The sequence below is a fragment of the Dermochelys coriacea genome, chromosome 1 (assembly GCF_009764565.3).
Source record: "Dermochelys coriacea isolate rDerCor1 chromosome 1, rDerCor1.pri.v4, whole genome shotgun sequence".
Taxonomy (NCBI): Eukaryota; Metazoa; Chordata; order Testudines; family Dermochelyidae; genus Dermochelys; species Dermochelys coriacea.
Genome location: NC_050068.2, coordinates 124366279 through 124389222, shown reverse-complemented (window position 1 = coordinate 124389222; position 22944 = coordinate 124366279). Strand labels below are relative to the sequence as shown.

General features: G+C 44.0%; 1 long non-coding RNA gene and 1 other non-coding gene across 4 annotated transcripts; both read left to right on the top strand.

Annotated features, from left to right (window-relative positions):
- Positions 1-380: 380 nt before the first annotated feature.
- LOC119850274 lies at positions 381-487 on the top strand. The gene has a single exon (XR_005290799.1). It is a non-coding gene; the product is annotated as a U6 spliceosomal RNA (small nuclear RNA).
- An 8407-nt stretch (positions 488-8894) lies between these two features.
- Positions 8895-20510, top strand: LOC122457681. 3 transcript variants are annotated; one of them, XR_006277348.1, is made up of 3 exons: positions 17587-17599; positions 18481-18489; positions 20217-20510. It is a non-coding gene; the product is annotated as an uncharacterized LOC122457681 (long non-coding RNA). The 3 variants fall into 3 exon arrangements; XR_006277351.1 differs by lacking the exons at positions 17587-17599; positions 18481-18489 and adding an exon at positions 8895-8906; XR_006277350.1 differs by lacking the exon at positions 18481-18489.
- The last annotated feature ends 2434 nt before the right edge of the window (positions 20511-22944 follow it).

Here is a 22944-nt window from a genome sequence, read left to right as displayed (position 1 = left end):
CCTGTTGGGAGTCTCTTGGCAGTGCCATAATACAAATAGCTAATGATAATAACAGATAAAGAAGGAGAGAGGAGACAGAGGCCAGAAGGCAAAGGAGAGAGAAGGAAAGAGAACTTCCTGGAAGTAATATGACAGTGCAATCACAGTTTAGTAAGTACTAAGGGACAGACTTTCACAGTGCTAGGCAGGGCATTCACTGGGCAGATCTCATTGATATTCATTAAAGTTTCAGAGCTGAATCCAAAGAAAATGAAGGGATATATTATATCGTAGTAATTCTCTATAAATATCTCTATAAAGGAAGGGCAAGGGCCTGGCAGAAAAAGGACTTTTCGGTCTCCTTCGGTCCCACAGAGGCTATTATATCTGCCTGACCCACTGTGCTCGCTTCGGCAGCACATATACTAATATTGGAACGATACAGAGAAGATTAGCATGGCCCCAGCGCAAGGATGACACGCAAATTCGTGAAGCGTTCCACTGTGTTAAGCAGCATTATAGCATTTTTAACTTAAAAAATAAAATCAGCAAAAGATACTGAGCCAGATCCTCAGCTGGGGTAAATCAGCTCTATTGAATTAAGTGGAGCTTCACTGATTTATACCATCTGAGGATCTGGCTCATTATATGAAAGAAAAACACTTTGAAGTGACCAGAATTACAGCCTAGCAACATCACTGTGGTTGAATATAAATCTCAGGAATACTTACAGGATACTGATCTCCCACATCAGTTGAAAATAGGCCCATCAGAGCAGTGATGTATTATGTCTCACTTTTGTTCTCTTGGGGGAAAAAGTCTGTTTCTCCAAATTGCCAGCACAACATGACTGTAGGTGTCAGGTTACTGCAGGTTCATTCTGTCTCAGCCTGCCCAGATGAAGGTCATATCTCTATCACTTGGCACTAGTGGGTCATTTACATTTGTTTGCAATTGTTTTTTTAAGTGTGCATGTGTTCTGAGGGGTGGATGGCTTGGGGAACTGGTAATAGGATATCCGAGCTCCTCATTTCTAGATGGCACATGCTAACCCTGAGCAGCTGTGATTGGCCAAAATGTTTTACTTTTCTGATAGCTACACAGTGGCTTAGAGAAAAGGAGTTGGTGATTTCAGTCCAGATCCTATGGGATGGGGCCTATCCAACAAAACTACTCTGCTGCTACAACTGTCAGTAAAAGGGCACCCTGGTTGGTATTGTCAGCGGAAAGGTCAAGGACTTTGTGAGCGTGGAGATTAATCTACAATGTCACCCCAAGCAGGGATCAATCCAGAACAGTTACATGAGGAGTGTGGGGAAGGTTACAATGATACTGCCCTTGTTGTCCCTGTTGTGAGGGCTAAAGCATGCTCTCAATATCCAGGGATGTTCATCTGACACCTCACAAGCATTAAAAGAGCTTGAATGCAAGCCTTAAGCACCGTACTAAATACACATGCAGAGAAAGCTAGAACAGGCCTCAAAAAGGCACTTGGAAACTCTGTGCCTCCATACACCTAACTTTCACTTACAATACCAGCAGATGCCTAGTGGCAGAATTATTGATTTTTAAAAAACAAAAAATGTAAAACTGTGTACTACTTTTGCTCTCCACAAAATATCTCTCTCTCAAGTAGCAAATAATAAATGTTTCAGGTCAGTTTATGGCTGATGCTGCTTAGGCACAGTGTAGGGAGCAGGGGACATAAGTAGCCACTCAACCAGCAAGCACTCCCACCCCGGACAAAGCCATAATTTTTGGCTGGCTGCACTAAAGGAGGCAGTCTCATGCTGCATGCGACACTACCAACCAGGACAGTATTTGGTTGGGATGTTGATGCTAGGGCCCCACCCCCCACCTACCAGACAGCATTAGCAGAAGATTAAGTGCATGATAGCAAAAGCCACTTTTCACTGTGCTCCTGCCCCATACTCCAACAGGGATTATGTTTTAATCCCGATCCTCTCCACTGGCCAGTAGACCTACGACACCCTATGCAGCTCTGCTTCTTAGAGGCATAATTTAACTGTACAGGAAAGTTTAAACTACAATCCCAGATCTGAAGCTACCTCAAGCTTCAGAGAAATTTGGGCACGGTTCAGAGTTCCAGATTTCAGAACCATATCTAGTAAATACTCATCTCAGAAGATCTCCTGCAACCAAAAATATTATCATTCTCATGTGCAAAACTGACACTCTAAGCACAACTGCATCTTAGGTTTCAGAGCAAGTGGAAAGGACTAAAAATGTCTTTCTTGCTTGCTGCCTTTGGATATTTCTGTTTCTTCATTCCTCACAGGTGGTTTTTCCACCTGCACGGAGGATCAAGCACTTTAAACATACTGAAAAGACAGAGAGCTGCATATATGTATTTTAGCTGAGCAGGTGGCACTGTTACTAGCCGATAACTAGCACCTGGAAAGAGCCACTTAACGTCTCACTTTCCTAAGACTGCAACTAAAAACGCTTCCCCATTTCCAGAGTATAGGAGAATACAGACTTACAGACAGTAATTAGAATGAACTAAGAATCACTTTTTGGAGCAAATCAGCTATGTCATAATCTGCTAACACCAGTGGGAAAGCCCAGTGCTCTATATTAGCACCAACATCAACAATTGTCCAGTTTATTAGATGAGCAACCTCCAGTCAAATAAGAATGTAGGGTGGGTAGGACAAGGCACTATTATTTTCAGCTGAATTTCCCAAATCTAACTTTTCTCCATTTCCAATACTGGTTCCTTCTTCCCTTGCTTGCTGGTACATATTTAAGATGATAAGGCCTCGGCTGGAGTACTGTGTCCAGTTCTGGGTGCCACATTTCAGGAAAGCTGTTAATAAATTGGAGAAAGTCCAGAGAAGAACAACAAAGAGCAACAAAAATGATTAAATGACCATGAGGAAAGAATGAAAAAATTGGATTTGTTTTGTTTGGAGGAAAAAAGATTTAGGGGGGACATAATAACAATTTTCAAATACGTAAAAGGTTGTTACAAGGAGGAGGGAGAAAAAATGTTCTCCCTAAGCTCTGAGGATAGGACAAGAAGCAACGGTCTTAAATTGCAGCAAGGGCAGCTTAGGTTGTATGTTAAGAAAAACTTCCTAACTGTCAGGGTGGTTAAGCTCTAGAATAAATTGCTTAGGGAGGTTGTGGAATCTCCGTCATTTAAGGCTTTTAAGAACGTGTTAGACAAACACCTGTCAGGAATGGTCTAGTAATTATGTAGTTCTGTCTTGAGTGTAGGGGACTGGACTAAATGACTATTGAGGTCCCTTCCAGTCCTACATATCTATGATTCTATGATTTACTATATGGTCATCTTAGAGTGGTTACTGTCACCTAAATAAAGGATTATTTTAATGTGATTTCCTCCACACATTGTATTTCCTGATTGCCAGCTGAACAGCTTCCCAAAAGTTTTTGTGGAAAGATTTATTATTATTTGTATTATAGTAGCACCTAGATGCCCCAGTTGTACAAACACGTAGGGAGATAAAGTCTCTTCTCCAAAAAGATCACAATCTAAAGAGGCAAGAGGGCAAGAAAGGAAACTGAGACACAGGGAGGCAAAGTGACATGCCCAAGGTTCTGCAGCTGGTCAGTGGCAGAGCCAGAAATAGCCTCTAGATCTCCTGAGTCCTCAACTAGCTCCCTAATCATTGGACAACATTGTCTTTCCTACATGTATTAAAGCAACTAGTGAGTTCTATTGTCACTGAACCAAATTATTCAATTTTATTTTATTTCTTTAATCTGCAGCTAGTATAACCTTTTTCAGCACCTGTGAACAGGACTTGACTGAAGTTTTAACAAAGAGAAACTCCTCTTCTGTTCTTCCTACTCGTGTTAAAATAATTGCTTTAGCAAGGAGAACTGCATTTTTCCCTCTAGCCCTGGCTCAGACTCAGTTTGAACTGTGGCTACTAAAAAGCATTCAGTATTTCACTACCACATAATCTTCTGATTGGAAATATAGCATGCAAATGACCATTTTATCTCCCATTGTCTGAAACCCATTTTGCAATTACCAGCTCTCTCGAGATATCTGTTATTGACTTGGGGTTGAGGTTTAGAAATGAACATAGTACAGCAATTCTTCTGCAGATTTGCTGGGCAGCACTCCATTCAGAAATCATCTGCTGGGCAACACTCTTGGGTACAGTGTTTTGTAAATTGTATGCAAAGGTGCATTGCTATTTATCTACGATGTGAACGTGGGCAACCTCCAGTTAAATACAAATGCATGTGTCTGTCTGTCATAGGCAATGAGGCTGCTTTTGTACCTGTCTACCTTGTGAGACATGAGAACCTTGGTGCCTGCATGCACACTAAACCCTTGAGCTTGTGAGCACATACTTGCTTCATTAGGAAGCAAGAAACATCAACTGGAAACAATGACATGCCTGTTAGTCAGTAACTGGTAAGTTAGAACCTGTGCAGCAAAACCCTCTCCTCTCTAATTCAGACTGACAGTTGTATAGTTTTTCCTCCATTGTCTACTACACAACCTATCAAAAGGGAGAGTGTGACAAATGTTTAAAGTATCTGAATGGTGGATTGATCATGTTTGACTGCTGGTTCTGTAACCAGACATTTGGTTTATGGTTTAAAAGAGTAGACATGAGTTAAGGCACTGGCCTTTCACCTCTGGAGATGTGAGCTGAACTTTTGCTTTGCTTGCCAAGTGAAAATGAGCTTGGTGGTCTCTCCCCTTGGAGATGCTTCCCAATATTCCCCAAGCCTAGCACAAGCTGGGAGATTGCTATGCCACTTTAAAAAACAATTAGAAAGGAATGAGACAAAGTATCTCAGGTCAGGACTGCAGAGTGAAAGGGAAGCTAACAAAACACCTGCATGCAATCTGCCTGGTAGGAGCTCCTGCTACAGTACAAATCATTCCCTTTCAGAAGTATCTGGGGCCAGATATCCAAATTAGTTGGGTACCCACAATTGGGTCCAGATTTTCAAGAGTATGTAGCTCCGCTTGGGCACCAAACTAATCGGTCAGATTTTCAAAGAACTCACCATATTGGATGCTGAGCTCATTTGCATTGAAATATAGAAACAGTTACTGTGTTGGCTGGATTTGTGTGTGTGGCACATCCACAGACAGCCGCTAATAACTTCTCCCAGGGAGGAGGGACTCTGTCTCAGGAAGCAACTCTGGGAGGATGCCGAGGAGTGTGTGCTTTCTGCCTTGGGGAGAGAGGGAAATAGTCTATGCCAGCAGCAGGAGGAGCTGGGTCTGTACCATCTTACAGTAATAAGTATATGTTGTTCTGTCATTAAACTGAGCTCATGACAGTGTCATTATTCCAGGGACTGTGCACGGCTGTGCTAACCCACCGAGATCATGTAACAGTGTATTGCAGAAGACAGACACAGTATGAAAGTGTAAAGTGGCCTTGGATGAGTTAAGTTACTTCAGTTATATTTAGTTGGAAACTAATAGACTGCCTGAACAGGAGTACATTAGGCATATCAGCATCTTCGCCTCTCCTAGCTGCAGCATTTTAAAAACTTATTTACTGGTATTAGTCACCAAATTCTGCAAAACTGCTCATTAATATATGCCACGTTGCTGCCCAACCATAATCCTTGAGTGGAGCAGCTGTAATACCCTCTTTCTGGGTACGTCAGCCATCCATCCATTTGCTCAGCCCAGTGCCTCCATATACTACTGCCATATTCACTGACTCTTATTCCATGAAAATTGCCCTCAGAGTACCAAATCAAAGCTGAATGATGAGTGAGAGCAGGAGAGTAGCATTTACAGAAATGTCACAATAGAGAACACCAGCACTCATTTTGGTATGGTTGAAAAAAACAATGGAGGTTAAATGAGCGATTTAAACATGGCAACCTCATACTATGGCTAGTGAACTGACCCTTTATGCCTTGCTGTTTGAAAGGGTACATAATAGAAATGAATTTATAAATTGACTGATCTGTAGATAATGTATAGCTCTCTTTGTATTTCCACATCAGCTTGTTAACTATTACATTAAAATTACACACTTTTTTTAATGAATGAAACCTTTCCCCCATGTCTACAGTCACTAGCCCTATTATTCAGTGTATTATCATCACTGCAACTGTTTTTGTTGATATCCTGATGATAGTTTAACAACAGGTAGTATGAAGAATTAAATCCTAGGGGTTTTTAATCTGTCTGCTTTTATATTGTGGGAAATCCCAAGAAACTAATTGGTATCACTGAGAATACACTATACTACATAGGAGCAGAATTAGGGAAACAATTAACATCAATAATATAATACTATGGGCCTTTGTACAGGGTCTCACACTTTTGTAAAAAGAGATTAGCTAATACAAATGTTCATAATATATTAACAAATTCAATAGAGACCCAGTTTCTTTCCTTTAATGGACTGAGAGCCCCAACAGGGCTAATAGAACCAGTTCAGATAAAAGAAGAACTAACCCAACTTTCTTCCAAATATTTGGTAAACTTTTCCTTTAAAAAATAATCATTAAGCCTTTGCACTTTCTTCATCTAGCCTGGACCAGTAGAGGCAATGAAATACCTACTGCCAGACTTCTGCAGGACTTATAACTTGGCCAAAACCAGAAAAGGACAGCTATTTTAGGCCAATTTCTAGGCCAGATGGTTTTAGATAAGCTTCAGATCAATGGTGAAATCACTGAATGTTCATCCAAAGCAAACCAAACTGAATCTGCAAACTGATGAGAACCACTTATCAATCACACCCAAAACTATTTTCCCCACACAATGATACACTGCACTTTTCAATGGGGTTAACAGCAGGAAACAAAAATATAATGTGGCCTATGAGTCCAATTAAAACTAACTAACCAAATTTGAAAGTTGAAGACAAATCTGGGAAACAGTTCATTTTCAGTGTCAGCCCCAAGCAAATCCATAGAGAAATGCTTGTGGCAATTAATGTTGACCACATCTGTATCGTGCAGCTTCCCACTCCTTGCCTTCAAATCCACACAGAGGTTTGAAGTAGGTAAAGAGAAGAATAGATGGCTCCTCAAAGAGCCATACTGGTGGTCTGAGGAATGTACAGAGTGTGTGAACCCTCCACATGAATTCCCTGGCCATCTACAGCCGTCCAAAGATCCAGAGATTTCTGTCATGGAACTCAGAATAGTTGTAAGGTTGGAAAATGACACACACTGCCACTTCCATGGGCTTCTATACCTGTCTCAGTGTGGGGGCTGCAAAAGAAGCCTCAAAGCCATGGAGTTTTCTAATGAGCTTTGACTCTCCTGCTGCTTTTGTCATGAAAGGGCATGATATAGCCCAGTGTTATCAAAACTACTTTCCCTGTGAAAACATACAATGGAAAAATCAGTGACACATTTCTTGCACAAAGAAGCCTTTCATCTGTGACTACAGGTCTTACTACAATGCAATGTAAAACCGGGCTCAGACTGAGGCTCAAGCCTAACCCACTGCCCTTCCGTCTACAAATCATGCTAATCCAGGATCCCAGGACCCTGAGGACCTGCAGGGTCTATGCTGTGACCCAGAGTTAGAGCCCTATTGATTTGGAGTGTAAATGCAGCTTCCCCAAAAGCAGGTCCTGGGAGTCCTCCAAAAGTATCCCACAATCCCATGGGCCAACTTCCTTTGTCCTCTCTATCCCAAGAATCTCCAATTGACTCAGTTGAAAATGGAAGCCATGCTCCTGGGCGTACAGCAGCAGTTCAATAAGTCAGCATTAACCCTTCCATTGTCTTCTGATCACTGAGCTGCAAACACACCATCTGTGTTTGCCATGGAGACCAACCAGAAGAAGCCTTTTGCAAAGCACGCTGCCTAATGATCATAGGAGCACAGCCAGTTTTTGGTAAACTGTTTTTGGTAAACAAAACTGGATTTCAGTGAGAGTAGCAGGAATGACCACACATACCTGCTTTGAGCAGGGGGTTGGACTAGATGACCTTCTGGGGTCCCTTCCAACCCTGATATTCTATGATTCTATGATTCTACCAGCAAATAGTGAAGAAGCTGGCAGCTTTGCAAATACACCGGACCAGTGACCTGCGCAGGGAGTGGATTAAGCAGTTCAAGAGTAAGTACTGGAAAACCAGGGACCTGCACTGCGGGCAACTCACCGACATCATGTCCATTTTATGAAAAGTTTCACCCATGCTTTGCAAAAAGCCCAGCATGGAGCCAAGGGTGATGCATGATGACCTGCTCAGCCAGGATGCTGCCCTGCTGGCCCCTGAACCCAGCATGGGGACAGATGGGAGCCAGCAGTAAGGACCATGTTGCTGAAATCACTCCCAAAGCAGCCTTTGGAACAGGAGCAGCAGCACATTCTGGGTCCATGCTCAGAGGAACTGATTGATGCCCCCCATGGAACAACCCACTGCAGAGCCTACAGAAGGGACAGAAGCCTCTCCTGGGCCCAGTAAGTTTCTGGCTCCATTTTAATATTTATTAATACAGTAATGGGAACTCTATGAACCAATGCAAAAGTTATCAGAAGCCCTGGCTAGCAAAATTCATCTGCAGATTGCATGCCAGCGCCTTGGTGACCCCAACCCGCTCCCCTCACCATAACGGAGTTCAAAATGGTAACCAGGAAATACAAACAGTAAAGCACACCTTCAAAGTGTATTTTTACTGGAAAGTCACAGATTTTTGCTATGGCATTTCTGTTTCTTAAAAATAATAACCCTACATTGCATGTAAGTATACCACCCTGTAACCATTCAACAGTCTGTCAGGCTGCCTGGAAACAGTGAACTCTGTGTGTGTGATTGGGGAAATCTGTTCCATTTCCAAAACCTAGTCCCTTTCAGTTAGAGGCAGTCCACGCAGTCCATGGATGACAAAATCATTTGTCTCAAGTACAACTGGGGTTTGAAATTTTGTCCCAGAAATGTGCGGGGACCAGGGCAAGGAGGAGGTTGGCTGTGGAGTTCTGGGTGTTTGCATGCAGCCATAACACAGCATAAGCCCTGTGGAAGCTCACGCAGCATCCTGTTGATTCCCTCATGAATTCTGACTCAATCATGGGTTCTGATAGTTGCAGACATTTCCTGAAGCAGGAATGCCAGATAGGTAGTCACATTTTGGGGGTGGGCATACTTCCTGGGGCTACTTCAGTAGCTGACCAGCCCACTCCACTCACCGATGTGCTGTCACTATATGTTTAAATATTTAAGTTGCATAAACTGCCGGTTTCCCACCAGCAGCTTGACATCACATTTCCTTCTGCCAATACCACAAGAACCGTTATGTCCTCCAACATATGGAAAGCCTGAAATGATAGAAAAAGCTGTTGTAGCACAGCCACTGATGGCTCCATCCCCCACCCACCCTCCCAAAGAAAAACCAAGTCACTCTGCAATTTTCTAAAATCAAAAAAGCAGCTTTGCATTGTTGACTTACCATTGTCTCTGCAATTCTTTCACTAACCAGGCTCTGTCCAGGGAGCTTCTGTGTCCTGAAGCATCCCTCTCACAATATATTGAAGCTCAGTTTGGAAAAGTAACATTTGATGTCCTTGAATTTCCACAGGGGATTTTTTCTGTGCTCCTGCCCTGCGCTATTAGAGACAACAACTCCATCTCCTCCTTTTCTGTTCCAAGAACTGTGAAGCAAGTACCTGCTCCCACTCTGAAACCTGGTCCTCAAGCTGTGCAGCCAACCTCCACCTTTCCTCTTGCCTCTTGGCATGCCTTTTCTCCAGCTGTAAATCCCTTTGGTTTTGGTACTGGACCTGCTTGTTAACCCCGCCCCAACTCCCCACAAGCACATTCTTAAAGGCATTATTCCCCCTCTCCATTGGGCCATGCAAGTCCATAATGTGGGAGCACAAAGCATCCCTGACTTCTGTTGCACAGGTGCATCCAGCTCCAGGTGTGGTAAGTGCATTTTCTGGCTGAGGGTACCATTTCAAAGCCTCTGGCTTTACAAAGATTGTGAAGAGCACAGCAAGCCTCAGTAATGTGGATAGCACTGGTGACACTGGCATCCAAACAGTCTGTAGACATCTCCAATAGGATTTCACTCTGCCAAAAGTATATTCAACATCCATTCTGCACCTGCTGAGAGTGTAATTAAACCATCTTTTGCCAGGGCCTCTGAAATCAGGGTACGGTTTCATAAGCCAAGGTAAAAGGGGGTATGCAGGGTCCCCCAGAGTAACGGTGAGGCCAGTAACTCCATTTATGACAATGTCATTTGGTGGGAGTAGTGCCCATGTATAAGACTACGATTTTGTCATGGCCATTTTTAGTAAAAGTCATGGACAGGTTACGGGCGATTAACAAAAATTCACAGAAGCTGTGATCTGTCCCTGACTTTTACTAAAATGTCCGTGACAAAACTGGGGAGGGAGGAGGGTCAAACACCCTGCCCTGCTGTGGCTGGGAGCTGCGGCCCCTGCCCCATGGCTGGGAGCTGGGAGGGACCCCTGCCTATAGCAGCTGTGGAGCTGCGGGGGTCCCCTGCATCTGTGGGGACTGCGGAGCTGCTGGGGGATCCCCCCCACACTGTTCGCAGTAGCGCCGGAGGATTCCCCCCCGCTAGCAGAAGCAGCTGGGGAGCTGCAGGGTATCCTCCACCCCCTGCAGGGACTGGGGAGCTGCAGGGGACCCCACACATGTGGTGGTTGGGGAGCTGTGCAGGATCCCCATTGGGCACAGGTACCCCGCAGCTCCTGGCCACCATAGGAAGTGGGGATACCCTGCAGCTCCCAGCCGCTGCAGGTTGAAGTCATGGAGGTCTGCGGAAATCATGGATGCTGTGACTTCTGCGACCTCCATGACCAAATCGTAGCCTTACCCATGAATATAGATTTCCAGTCAGCAAAAAAAATTAACATCATGAACTTACCCAGTGGAACCCACGTTGACATTCACAAATTTTCCTCTGTGGTCCATGAGGGTCTGCATAGCAATGGAGTAGTGCCCTTTGCAGTTTATGTACTCGTGCTCCTTGAGGAGGGCAAACTTATGGGTACAGGAGTCCCATCAATTGCCCAGGCACAATTAGGCAACCCCATTCTCTCAAAGCCAGCAATTGCCTCAGGAATATCTTTTATGCCCACCACCTTGGGGTAAACCACACACCTGATTGTCTCAGGAACTCCACCACTTTACCCACAGTCAACTTCCCAATCCCAAGCTGGTTGCAATGGACCTGTAGCAGTCTGGGGTAGCCAGCTTACAGTCGGCAATAACAAACTGCTTCTGGACCAGCAAGGGCACCCTCATGCATGCATCTTTATGCTGGAGGGTTGGAGCAAGCTGCTCACAAGGCTACAGCAATGTAGCTGTCTTCATGCAAAAGTTCTGGACCCACTGCTGGTCATCCCAGGTCTGCATGATGATGTGATCCCTCCATTCTGTGCTTGTGGTCCTGCGCCAGATGCGTCAGTCTACATGGGGGCTTCAAGGGCTATACCAAACGTAATGAGCAGCGTCTGACAGTCTGAGTGTGCCAGGCCTGGTACTCTGCCTTCTCCTACTCTATCCCTATCTGTCAGGTGCCTGAGGTGGGTCAGAAAGTGCCACCAAAATGTCCATTGCTTATGGAACCTCTGCCTACTTCCTGACACAGGAGTGAAAGCGCAAGCAAGAGAAGGTCTTGAAAAGGGGTCTCCTCCATGTTGCTGGCTCTGTTAACTGGGAGCGCACAGACCAAAATGACTCCTCGGCAGGCTATGTTGGCGGGCTGTTCAAACTTCCTGTAATGCGCACGGTGGGCAGTCAGGTTTTCCCACAGTGCAATATGGTCAAAGATCTAGAACGGTCACATTTCAGGAGGGTGCTAGGGATTCTGGGATATGGTTGGTTTGACTTGGGCCTGTGTGCTGCAGTGTAGACAACAGAGCCCCAGGTTCGAGCCCAGGTTAGAAAATTCTTAATGTAGGATTAACAATCAGTGTAGACACTCAGGCCCAGGGTTCTGTAACCCGGGTTCAGCTGACTCAAGTCCCACTAACCCTGGGCTTGCACTGCAGTGTAGATATACCCTAAGAGGCTAGCATGAAATGGCATTTTCCACAACTGAAACAAAAAAGAATTGGCTCTGCATCTGGCAGCATTAACATCAAAACAAGAAAGCCTGTTTGAACATGGGTCCGTACACTTTATTACCAATATTATTATTTGCATCACATACAGGTATAGACGACTTAATCAGAAATCAGGCCCCACATTGTGCTAGGTCCTGTATAAACATTTAGTAAAAAACAGTTCCTGCCTCCCCTATGGCTTTAAACCAATTATGTGAAAAGCCAAATTAACTTTTCAATTTTAAAACCCATACTATAACGTTTCACTATAATACTCTAAAAAAACTGTAGTAAAACTATTGTAAAGTGTTGAGATGGCAACTTTTACTGGAAAATACTGTAGCTCTTTATAAGGGAATCACTATCAGATGTACAGCATTGTGGCAGTCATCAGTTCCCCATTCTCCAAATTCAGCTGGTGATTCCTACAATATTCGTTCTGTCCTGGGGTGAGTTATGATTCCATTAGCAGCTTGAACTTGGAACTCTGCTCAGAGTGCAGCAATAACAAGACAGATAGGCCCTTATGAAATCTATGCTATTAACTCTATTTGTTTTGCCATGAGTTGACAACTTTAGTAAATTGTTCATAATTGGCTATCAAGGAAAAAGCACAGGCCTGCTTGCCATTATTGTGGTATTGATTCTCAATAATTTCTTTGTGTGTGTGTGTGTGCATGCGGGCACGTGCATTGCTTTTGTGTTGCTGGCATGACAGCCTACAAAGAAACCAGCTGAGTGGGGTCTGCTGTACATCTGGGAGCTCCATATGGAAAGAAACACATAAAATGCACACCAGGAAGAGCTGAAATACAGGGTTGTGTGGGGTTTTTTCGGGGTTTTTTGCATTAAAAGAAGAGAATGGAATTAGCGTGTAGCTAAACACAATGGTAGCCCTGTAGGATATTCATGTTAGTCAAAGGCTGAAATACATTAACATTAAAAAACTCCATAGGGTTATTTTAAATATTCATTAGGAAATTTACAAGCTTTGGTGTAATGGCAGAGGATTCCAGTGTTTTTATAATTGGGAGCCAGACCAGTGGAAACTTTCTCAGCCATGGGAAAACACTGTGGCCCAGTTTCTATCCCTCTATTAGAGACTCTTGATTATAATCTCTAAATATTAATCCCCCTGCTTTCACGCAGGCACACACTCAAACACACACCTGATACAGTATTGTTATGTAGCAGCATTCATTATCTGCTGTTCTGCCTGATATTTTTTAACATATGCAGTGATGCCCATGGTCCAGAATATAGCATTCTCCTGTTCTTTGTTCAGATGAAAGGGACAATATCACTGGGAAGAAAGTAAAGAGTGTCTAGTGTCTCTCAACAGGTAGACAATTCAGATAATTTGCTGACAAGCACAAGCACTTACAAATACCCAGAGAGACTGTCAGGGCGCCTATTTACTGATGACTCACTCAAAATTCAATTAACACATGATTACAAACTGATCAGGGGAAAGAAACTGTATCGCTGGCCTTTTTTTTTCTTTCTCTCTCCCTCTCTCACTCGCTCTCTCTTTTAAAGCTATAAAACTCACCAAAAGTCAGCATTTGGTTGGTTTCCTGACCCACCATTTCTCAGGACACAGGAGAACTGTTTGCATTCTCTCCTCATCGCTTTCTTGCTCTATAGATGTCAAATGATTGCCATGAAACACTAGAAAAGTAGAGTTCCGAAGATTTACCCCTCCCAGGAGATCTTTGCCCAGATTTTCTATAAAACTCAGTGCAATCTTTGATCTTCCAGCAACTTGTATTCTTCTCTGTTACTTGAAACCCAGCGTTATTATTAAGCTTAAGTAGATTGCTTTAAACTTCTACAATATTTACTCTCCTGCCTCCCAACGGGATGTTAACAATAAAAATAGCAAAGGCTTCTACATTTGTTTTTACTTTACATAAATGAATTAAGCAGTTTCTATTATACTCATTTATACCCTCAATAATGTAAACTAAGCAACATAAAAGAGTTTCCACACCCATATTTACAGAATAAAAATCACGAGACTTTGGAGAGAGAGAGGTACCTAACTCATTGTACCTTCTTAAGGTGTGAGCAAATATACAGGCCTCTCGGCTCATAAAAGAAACGTGTGACACTAACAGCTGAATTGTTTGCTTTGGTATTTTAAAAAAAAACAAGTTCAAAGAGACTCACTTGATTGTATGCCTTCCCAACCCCCAGCCTCATCTTTCATAACCATTGTTTAATGAATTTTTATTAGAAAAGCATGGCTGCACTTATGAAAAAAAATCTGTCTTTGAAACCAGAAGGAGAGTGTGTTTTCCCTGGCATTAGCCTGTTAGTTTTTAATATCAGGTTTGCACTGGGGTTGACTCCTGGTGCATTTTGGAATCATAAACCAACAAAGTGAAGCCAATGGGAAAGGAAATAATACAGGAGAAAAGAGCCCCTTTTGAAGTGGGGGGCAGGAAATCTGTGCAACTTTCCTCCTTCTCCTTCTCTTTCCCCCACCATGCCTTCCACCCCTCACAAAGCAAAGTGTATTTCTTGCTGATTTTTGCTTATAGGACAGAATCAAGTAAGAACATAAATTTAATCTCCATTTCTCCATTTGCAAAACCTCCGGAAAAAAGATACCTGATATAAAAAAGAGCAAATAAAAAATAATAATAGATGAATATGCTGTGGATGAAATCCTGTCTCCACTGCCGTCAAAGGCAAAACTCCCACTGACTTCAGTAAAGTCAGGATTTCACCCTATATATCTGGGTGCAATTAAGAATGTTTCCTTATATAAAGTTATCCAAAAGATTCCTCATACAGTACTCCTCTGAGAATGAGAAATGTCTATTGTACTTCTAGCTCAACAGATGATATTGATGCAGGTTGTATTGGTACCCAAAGAGGAACACATGGTGGTAAGCTTAAAATTACAATGAGAAAAATTACAGAAAAGATTCACTGCCAGCTAGTTTTGTGACACTCTGGTGACACAAAGCAGCCAGAATGTACTCGTGGGTCTTCCTCTACGTTTTATTCATTACCTTATTCTCTTATGGTCACTATCACAAGATTTTATTTGTTTTGTACAACCTTTTAAGTATGCCAGAATTTCATTGGCTAGCCCATTTTTCCTTGAGGAAAAGGATAGGAAGGATGTGGTTAACACATTAGCCTGTGACATGGGTTCAACTCCTTGCTTTGCAACAGGCTTCCTGTGTGACCTTGGGCAAATCACTTAGTCTCTCTGTGGCTCAGTTCCCCATCTATAAAATGGGGGAAATAGTGTCTCACAAGGGTATTGTGAAGATAAATACATTGACAATTGTGAGGTGATGATATACGGGGGATATAAGTGCCATAGATAAATAGGTTTCAGAGTAGCAACTGTGTTAGTCTGTATTCGCAAAAAGAAAAGGAGTACTTGTGGCACCTTAGAGACTAACAAATTTATTTGAGCATAAGCTTTCATGAGCTACAGCTCTCTTCATCAAATGCATTCAGTGGAAAATACAGTGGGGAGATTTATGTACATAGAGAAAATGAAACAATGGGTGTTACCATACACACTGTAACCAAAGGTTTCAGAGTAGCAGCCGTGTTAGTCTGTATTCGCAAAAAGAAAAGGAGTACCCGTGGCACCTTAGAGACTAACAAATTTATTAGAGCATAAGCTTTCGTGAGCTACAGCTCACTTCATCGGATGCATTTGGTGGAAAAAGCAGAGGAGAGATTTATATACACACACACAGAGAACATGAAACAATGGGTTTATCATACACACTGTAAGGAGAGTGATCACTTAAGATAAGCCATCGGTGAGCTATTACCAGCAGGAGAGCGGGGTGGGGGGGAACTGTGATAATAAGTGATAATAATGGTGGGCCATTTCCAGCAGTTGACAAGAACGTCTGAGGAACGGGGCGGGTGGGGGGGAATAAACATAGGGAAATAGTTTTACTTTGTGTAATGACCCATCCACTCCCAGTCTTTATTCAAGCCTAAATTAATTGTATCCAGTTTGCAAATTAATTCCAATTCAGCAGTCTCTCGTTGGAGTCTGTTTTTGAAGTTTTTTTGTTGAAGAATTGCAACTTTTAGGTCTGTAATGGAGTGGCCAAAGAGATTGAAGCGTTCTCCGACTGTTTTTTGAATGTTATAATTCTTGACGTCTGATTTGTGTCCATTTATTCTTTTATGTAGAGCCTGTCCAGTTTGACCAATGTATATAACAGAGGGGCATTGCTGGCACATGATGGCATATATCACATTGGTAGATGTGCAGGTGAACGAGCCTCTGATAGTGTGGCTGATGTAATTAGGCCCTATGATGGTGTCCCCTGAATAGATATGTGGACACAGTTGGCAAAGGGCTTTGTTGCAAGGATAGGTTCCTGGGTTGGTGGTTCTGTTGTGTGGTGTGTGGCTGCTTGTGAGTATTTGCTTCAGGTTAGGGGGCTGTCTGTAAGCAAGGACTGGCCTGTCTCCCAAGATCTGTGAGAGAGATGGGTCGTCCTTCAGGATAGGTTGTAGATCCTTGATGATGCGTTGGAGAAGTTTTAGTTGGTGCTGAAGATGATGGCTAGTGATGTTCTGTTATTTTCTTTGTTGGGCCTGTCCTGTAGTAGGTGACTGCTGGGTAATCTTCTGGCTCTGTCAATCTGTTTCTTCACTTCAGCAGGTGGGTATTGTAGTTGTAAGAATGCTTGATAGAGATCTTGTAGGTGTTTGTCTCTGTCTGAGGGGTTGGAACAAATGTGGTTGTATTGTAGAGTTTGGCTGTAGACAATGGATTGTGTGGTGTGGTCAGGATGAAAGCTGGAAGAATGTAGGTAGGAATAGCGGTCAGTAGGTTTCTGGTAAATAGATATTTTAAAGGGGGTGTAATAGAAAACCAATAAAATAAAGCAAGCCAAAAAAATTACAGATTATAAAGGCCAACTATCGGAAGCACTGAAATTCTGTTGTCTCCTTTCCTTGATCATTCAGAGACTTTAATGATGGAAAATGTCATTACAAGCACCATCGAAATAGCTGACAGGGAAATGGTATAAATGTGACCTCTCTGGGTGGTGTGATCTTCCTCAAATGTTTCTGGGTAAAGAACAGGATGAGCATCCTTTAAGTTAATCATTCTCTGTCCCTAAAGCATGGGCTGGCGATGCACAGAATGCTTGTGGCTCGTAGGCTGCTGATTCACCCGCCCCTTCTTAAAGCTGCTTCTCGCAGGCATCCAGGCTCTTTGCTGTAATCAGCCCATCTGAATTCAATGGGAACAGAAGCAACAGGTTAAACTCCTTGCAATGTCACAGCTACTGTTTCTCCAAGAACTGATTCCTCCTTAGCAGTAAGAACGTGGCCTGGTGTATTAAGCTAGGTAAATGTGCTTCTCTTCTACAATGGGTAGTAGGAGGCCAATCAACCCAACAGTGTGGACAATTCCCATTGCAGTCCCCAGTCCTATTTCTCGTTCACTGTGTTTGCTGATCTACAACACAGGTCAATAGAATGAAGCTTAATTAATAGAGAAATGCACTTGTTGAAATGTCCCTCAGGTCCATGCCAGAGGCCTGACAGGTTATAACTAGGATCTAACTGTGCTCTTCCCAGTGAGGGCTGGTCATGTCCATACATGCTGCAATTAGTATATGTCAGTGACCATGGTGAATGGTGATGGATCACAGAAAACTGAAGACCAATTGTGACGGGGTCCCTGGGGTGCAACCTGGAGCGTGGGACCACCGAGCCCTCTGTCCCATCAACCTGGAGTATCCCTCTCACACTGTGATGCTGTGAAAAGCCACAAAACTCTGGCAGGTTCTGCACTTACACAGCCATCCACAGGCAGGGACAAACCCAACTGAGTTACAGGAATGATCTCCCAGCCACTCCTGAACCAACAATAGAGAGGCTCTGGCCAGTTCCCCCCAGCTCCCCAGCCTTGCACCCCCAGAATACACCATCTTGCACTGGTCAGAAGGCTGACCAGTTTAAGTTTATTACCTAGTCTGCCCCTCCCTTTAACTTGAGCTGAGATCCCCCAAGCACTTCAACCAAAACACACTGTTTTAGGTAAAATATAAACAGATTTATTAACTACAGAAAGAGAGATTTTAAGTGATTATAAGTCACAAGCACGGAGATCAAAGTTGGTTACCTAAGAAATAAAATAAATTCACAATCCGAGTTCTATAAACTAAACAGGATTTGAATCAAGCCATGTCTCACTCTGAGAGATGATACAAACAGGTCACAGATCTTCAATACACAGGCTGGGACTCTCCTCCAGCCCAGGGCCACCTAGTTAAAAATCTTTGTCCTCCAGACATGTTTCCAGGTGTTGAGTTGTGGGGGAGTGAGGCCAGCCCATAATATCACTTCCCCTCTTTTATAGTTTCTTTCAGCTTGCTGAAAGATCTATGCTTGTGATGTGGGGCTCCGCCCCCATTGGGCAATCAGTCTCCATTGTCTACATGTTCTCTCTGAGAAGTCTTCTGGGGTAGCCCTTTGGAGAGTGGATTCCCTTTAATAGGCCGTCAACACATCTGGCTCCTCCATTGTTGCTCCTGAAAGGCAGGATGTTTCCAACCTCACAACATATTTCAGTAACACACACGTAGCAAAACTTCATTACTTCCCATACAATGATAGGACATAAAATCCAACAGGTTATTAATGTTCAACAGATCAAGATTTTCCAAATTATACCTCACAAGGGAATACTTTGTACAAAACATATCATAATTACATGACAGTGGTGAATATGGGGCCTCCAGGGTGTTGCTTTGAGGTACAGAGTACATTCAAAAATACCCTTAGTGTGTAGCCCATGAAATATTGTTGTATACTTCCCACTGCTTCACAACAACATAGCACCATGGGACTGTGTAGCATCCACATTCCTGGCCAAAGCCGCAACATGGAATCTGTTATGGGGACCTGACCATCACCTTCTTAATTAAGGCTGCACATGGACACCCGCACCAGAATTACTAACTTGCTGGTGACAATGACTGTCTTGGAAGGTCATAGCTGACAGAAAACTGGAGAGCAATAAATCCAATGAATATACACTTACAAGTTATGTGAAATGTTGTGTGTATAGGACTGGAAACAGGGCTTTACAACAATGCAACAATAAGGAGACTGTGTTTCTAAGGCCCCATGCCACAGCCCTGGCACTAAGACACTTCTACCAAGCTGGACTAGGGTATCTGACTGCAACCTTCGTTGCTAGGGAGGTAAGACCATACAAAACCCTTAGACAGAACTCTAGCAAAGAGCAGATTGAATGAGTTGGATAGACATCTGGCTATCCCCATTATGGTTGATACTATACATGCATAGAACACACACATTTCTCTGAATGTGGTGAGAGAAAATGAATTATAAAAGTGACCTCAAAAGATAATATATACTACATATCCTAATTTTTCCATCACTGATACCTCAGCTGAGTCAAAGCCTGGCTCAAGTGAACTGGAAAGGAAGAAGTTTCAAGTGTCTTAAATATTCCCAAATCCTACCAACCTTGCAAACTCCACAAACTGCTCCCAACTTCTTCCTGGGAGAACCAAAGGCCTGGGTCATACACTTTGGAAATTGCATTGTCATTTATGCCGCATGTGCAATCTCAGATGGTCTCCTGACTGCTCCAAATCAAGGTATCATCTAAGTCAACAATTATTTTTTACTCCTCTTCTACCTCTAAGGAGTGGAACTCCAAAAAAATTTGAAGCTCTTCTTCTAGAGCCAAGGAGATGTCTCTGTCCTCATGTATTTTTGAAGGGACATGGCCTTGCCTTGGATTGAAGGTGATTGTACACTATTAGCACCTCTGTTGCAGATGCACAGTGAAAGGTTTGACTTTTCACAGGTTTGCGCACCCACCAGTGACCAGTTTGGCCGGGGCAGACCCAGCAGTTCTGCTAATGTCTACACAGAAGCTGCCTTAAAAGGGCTGAGAGGCTTTCAGTCTTTTAGGGCACTATTAAGAAAAGGAGTACTTGTGGCACCTTAGAGACTAACAAATTTATTAGAGCATAAGCCCTCGCGAGCCACAGCTCACCCCATCGGACGCACCCGGTGGAAAAAACAGAGGAGAGATCCACACACACATACAGAGAACACGAAACAATGGGTCCACCACACACACTGCAAGGAGAGCGACCACCCAAGACAAGCCACCACCAGCAGCGGGGGGGAAAAGGAGGAAAACCCCCCAAGGTTGGCCTGCCTTGCTTGTTGCCGTGGGGGGTTTTCCTCCTTCCCCCCCCTGCTGCTGGTGGTGGCTTGTCTTGGGTGGTCGCTCTCCTTGCAGTGTGTGTGGTGGACCCATTGTTTCGTGTTCTCTGTGTGTGTGTGTGGATCTCTCCTATGTTTTTTCCACCGGGTGCGTCCAATGGGGTGAGCTGTGGCTCGCGAGGGCTTATGCTCTAATAAATTTGTTAGTCTCTAAGGTGCCACAAATACTCCTTTTCTTTTTGCGAATACAGACTAACACGGCTGCTACTCTGAAACTAGGGCACTATTGTGAATAGGCTTAGGCTGGGGTGTGGAGGAGGGGCTGTGGGGTATATTTAAGGAGCTGGGACACCTATTGCCCCAAAAAGGGTAGGGAGGAGGAGAAGCCATGATTGCAAAGGATGATACAGTTTGCACAGCCTCCCTGGGAAACTCAGGAAGTCACTGTATCCGTTCCTCCCCAAGCTCTTCCTGGGATGGGGCAAGTCTCCATGGCCCACAGTGTGGGACTGCGCTTTAAGAGCACAATCTGGCCCATAGCTATAAAGCAACCTGCCTTCTCTGCCACCACTAGGCAGCAGGGGAGATACCATGTCTCATGACACAGAAGGACTGATGGTATTGAACAGCTTCTAGGGTGCTAGGAACTGCAGCCTTTAGTCTCTTTTGGGGGTTATTTGAAGATGACCATCCCTGCCATTCACTTGCTGAGGTCGTGCCTCAGTGTAGCATTGTAGCATCGTGCTTCAGTGTAGCAACCAGGAGGGCTGAGTTTGAGAAGTTAGAAAAAGCAAAAAAGTTTTATGCAGCACTTTGTCCATGCTAACTGGTCGTACAATATGGCTGGCCCAGTGATGTAACAGTGATCACTACAGCCAAGAGCACTAGCATCTTTGCACACTCACAGCTTGATCTAAACAATGCCCATTGAAGACACTGAAAAAACTCCAATTGGTTAAAAAGGGCTTTGGATCCAGCCTTTAGCAAAGAAAAGAACTCTGCCCCTGATTTGGGCTTCTGTCAAACACTCCTACTTGCCTGTTTTCTGGTCTAGAGACAGACAGTCCAGCATTCTGATCAGAGACAAAGAATACGCCAGCTATTCTGCAGGTGTACAGCACAGGCACTGAAGATAACTTCCTTCAAAAGAGTAACCAATCCACTCCAGACTCTTGGCTGAAAGCTTGGACCACATGTCTGACCCACGCTCTGGAGTGTAGGCTGTATTCACACCCACTTTTTAAGGGTCTGTGTGGAGGTTAACTTTTAGGGTAGATGCCCTAAGCAAAAGGAGTTGAACCCTGTGTGGGTATGATGACATAACAGATCTGGAGAACTGAACAAGGAATAATGCATTGACATCCCAGGAGGCAGAGTCCTTGGGTCTGGAGACCTTTGCACTAGAAAGTCTTCTTGCAAAGAGGATGTGTAGTCAGAAGTGCCCACAGTGCCCCTGCATAGAATTAGGAGTTTAAATTCAGGATGACTGGGAGGACAAATGGATCCAGCATAGTGGACGTGATCTCAGCTTCCAGGAGGGTCTGGGAAGTCATCCATTGTCAAACTACATTAGAACTCAGCGGATCTGAGTTAAGTTCCTGGCCTTGCTGCAGACATCCAGAGTTTCTGAGCAACCTTACCTTACCTCACTTAACCTCTCTGTGCTTCAGCTCCTCTTCTGTGGGCAATAATCCTGTCCTACCTCACAAGGATGCTGTAGGGGGCCACCAATTAATGTTTGTGAGGAGCCCAGATGCTATCGTGTTGGGGGCCATACAGTGGCGGATTAAAGATTTTGCCACCTTTAGGCCCTGAAATAATTGCCAGCCCCCCGCCCCAGCTCACCTCTGCTCCACCTCCACTTCCGCCTCCTCCCCTGAGTGTGTCGCCGGGTCCTGCTTCTCCCCGCTCCCTGCCAATGCTTGTGCATGAAACGGCTTCAAGAAGGAGGCGGAAGAGGGGGGAACGCAGCGCGCTCAGGAGAGGAGGTGGGGATTTGGGGAAGGGGACCAATAGGGGCAGGGAGGAGGCGGGGAAGGGGTGGAGTTGGGGCAGGGCCCGGAGTGGAGGGTGCGAACCGGCACCAGGGGAAGCAGCCTCTGGCTGCTATTATAAATTTGCCGCCCCTGCAAAATTGCCACCCTAGGCCTAGGCCTTGTCGGCCTAGGCGTTAATACGCTGCTGGGGCCATATAAGTTCCTAGACAGATAGTGTTGTTTGAGAGATGGAAGTGAGGTTAAGTATTAAGTAGTCTGGGAAGGAAGGCTGCTCCTCCATGTGCTTCAGGAGGTCAGTCAGGCAGGTGGAACCAGTAGGGACATCAAATTAGAAGCCATTCCTGAATGGTGAGCAACATAGCCATCTTGGCTGGCATCAGGAGAAAACATTGGTTACTGAGGTGAGGCAAACCCCATTCATAGGGTGAGGGGGCGCACTCCAAGTTTTTGCCACACAATGGCCTGCAAAAGCCCTCATCAGATGTCATTAAAAAAGGTTCCGAAAATAAAGCAAAATGTGAAAAATAATGTGGCTTTATTCCCCAAGGAATGGAAGCTAATACAAATACTTTGGAGAAGAACAAACCAAAACACCTAAATATATGAAAGCTCATGAAAAACTAGATGATGTGAAAAACACTTTAAATCAAAGCAGCAGGTAAAGCTGGAAATAAGGTTATCTTCAGTAAGGATTTCTCTGTACCACATTGACG